Source organism: Nuphar pumila, chromosome 6, assembly GCF_984573655.1.
Source record: "Nuphar pumila chromosome 6, dmNupPumi1.hap1.1, whole genome shotgun sequence".
Classification (NCBI taxonomy): domain Eukaryota; kingdom Viridiplantae; phylum Streptophyta; class Magnoliopsida; order Nymphaeales; family Nymphaeaceae; genus Nuphar; species Nuphar pumila.
This window is the reverse complement of record NC_143254.1, coordinates 131,405,053-131,407,836: the sequence shown is the minus strand read 5'-3', so window position 1 is coordinate 131,407,836 and position 2,784 is coordinate 131,405,053.

Genomic DNA, 2,784 nt, shown 5'->3' with positions numbered 1-2,784 from the left:
AAAGGACCCAAATTATATTTGCATGGCAAAGCTAGGTTCGAGGAGCTCCTGCTTCGGCCCATAGGATACCTATACGCTAGGTCGTGAAGACTTGAGCAACGTTGTTTTCAATTACGGCCCTTGAGTAGCTTTTATGTCTTTAACATATTATACTTGTTAGAATTTGACTATTTTTTTTTACCAAACTATGAATGGTTCTAACCCCGTTTTATGGGGGATACAAGTACTGAACCAGCAGTGTGATATGCAGAGCAGGGCGACATCAAGATCCAAGGTTTCTCCAAACTTCGTTAGACATTTCATTTGTAAACTTAATATATAGTATTGCTTATTGTTTATAATAAATAACTCATTTTGGTTTGCTTAAATAAAATAATTTTGGTAGACAATGAGTGATTGGCCACATATATGTGACCTGCCCGACGTCTTCTAAAATCGACAACTAACTATCGTCTATTTTCATTGCTAAACTCTTTTCTAAATTTTGTTGCAAAGAAAAAAAAAGAAATCTATAAAATTTAGACAAAGTATTCTTTTAGAAATTTGGGGCATTATACTTTGGGTACAAACATACTTCATGAGCTGATGTACTCACTTACCATTACATTCTGTGTGGATTTGGAACACAATGACTTGCCTTTGGGTAGAATCATTGTTTTATAAAGTCACATACAATTATAATACTGAATATCAACACGGTCCAAAGAACCCTCAATCAACACAACTTATATCACTTTGGTTATTACATGAGTTAGTTAATCGAGATCTTTTACCACAAACATATTCGTATTATAAAACATGCCCAAGCAATCATGATAATGCATGCATATTCATGACAAACTGTGATGCCCCAAACCCCGACCTTGTAAAAACCTTTGGTTTTTTAGCAAAAAAAAAATTGAAAGATATACAGAGTGAAACAACCAACGGAAGTACAGGAGGGAAACATGGGTAAAACAAAGGCCGCAAGTCTGAGCGAGCCACAATGAAAAAGCCAAACCACAAGTCAAAGCAAAGTGCATTTCATTACCATATTGTTTACAAAATTATAAAAGGAGACTGATGTACAAAAAGGAACAGTCTCTCCAAAAAGAAAGGAAAAACCCCTCCAACTCCAAAACCAGAAAGAGTCAAGATCTGCTGCAAAGTGTGGGTCTCAAGGCTCATGTTGTGCGTCGTCGCATCGCGCTGCGTCTACTCATCACCTGTATCCCCATAAAACGGGGTCAGTACTCTTGCGAGTTGGTGAGACAAACCATCCATACATTATCGTTTTGATGGAAAAGCAGAAGGTAAACAACATGCCACAGATATACTAAGTAACAGGCTACAACTAACATGACAGAACAGTAAGAAACATTTAAAAAAAAGTACAAGTGTGTGTCAGGTAGGTGCACGTGCTATAAGACTGTAAAACAACGAAGTAAGTAACAAGGTACAAATACCAAACAGAAGCACAAGCAGTGCTAAAGCAAGTAAACAACTACAGTAAGTCAGTCTGTTTGGTTAGTGCTTATGTTTTTCTGATTACTCCTTCGGGTACGAGAAGGAAACCTCGCATTCTGTGAGACATGTATCCGGCGTCTGTTATTCAATTTCTAATGTGATAACCGGAGATGCTACAGACTGAGTCAAAACCACCTTCGGGCAGCACGCGATTAGGAGAAACCTTTCACAGGGGCAAAGGATTGCAATTCGTACTACTGCAGTAGTAGAGGTCCCTGAAGAGGGTAACCTCGACCTCTCTAACTCCGAGAGACTGAAGGTCAGAGGGCGCTTCGGCTCCTCAAAAGAATGGGTCGTAGTAACGATATGTCACTCGGGGTTGTACCATTCACCCTCTTCCTGGGTGACCAAATTGTGAATGGGGCGCGGCAGATTTATCTTATTTAGGTTCGTGCTTCAAGTCATACCTCCTCGAGGTAGTAGTGCAGCATGGTCCCCGCGGGGTACGCAAACGAGGACTTGACTTGCCCATCCACATGCTCAGCCTCACACGACTATAAAAGAGCACATCGCATGTGAAGATGATATCACACCATTTACATTTTAGACCTAGGGTTGCACACACGTGAGCATACTCTCACGATCCCGAGCCATTGCTCGAAGGCTCCCACCGAGTCCCAAAACCTCAACAGGTCAACAATGCTATACCCTATGGTGTTTTTAGTTCTTTTCAGGTGTATGTCACGTCCAGTGTAAAGCACGCCTCTGGTGCGTCGTATATCCATCGATATATGAATGTGAGTCAAAACGAGAACATACTCGACAACCAAAACCCAGTGACCAACGTGTCAGGATGTGCCAACGTGCACATGCAAAACAGCAAAAACCACAAAGTTATAACTTCGCGCAAGTATCGTGTTGTGAGCGACGATACGTCAACAAGTATCTAGAGTGCACATTCAGCACCTCCATGTGGGAGATGTGATCAGTACCACGCGGGACATATTTGTCCTCGTGCTTTGAGTGTTTTCCCCTACTGTGGTCTTAGGGGACATATCGAGATCGAGTGTCAGCGTAAGTTGGGCGATGAACTCACGATGGGTAACGCTGAGACCGAAGAGAACGAGGCTTCTGAGGTCGGTCAGGCACAGTCAGCAGTTGACCCAATGGGAGATGCACAGGGTGCACCAGGTTCTCCCGAGTACACGCCAGCTTCCAACTCTCGATCAGTTTCTCCCGAGTACACGTCAGCTTCACCTATGTTGTCTCAGGCAGTGAGTCTTTCTGAGTACACACCTTCTTCTCATCCTCGTCTGATGCAGAGATGATGCAGAAACC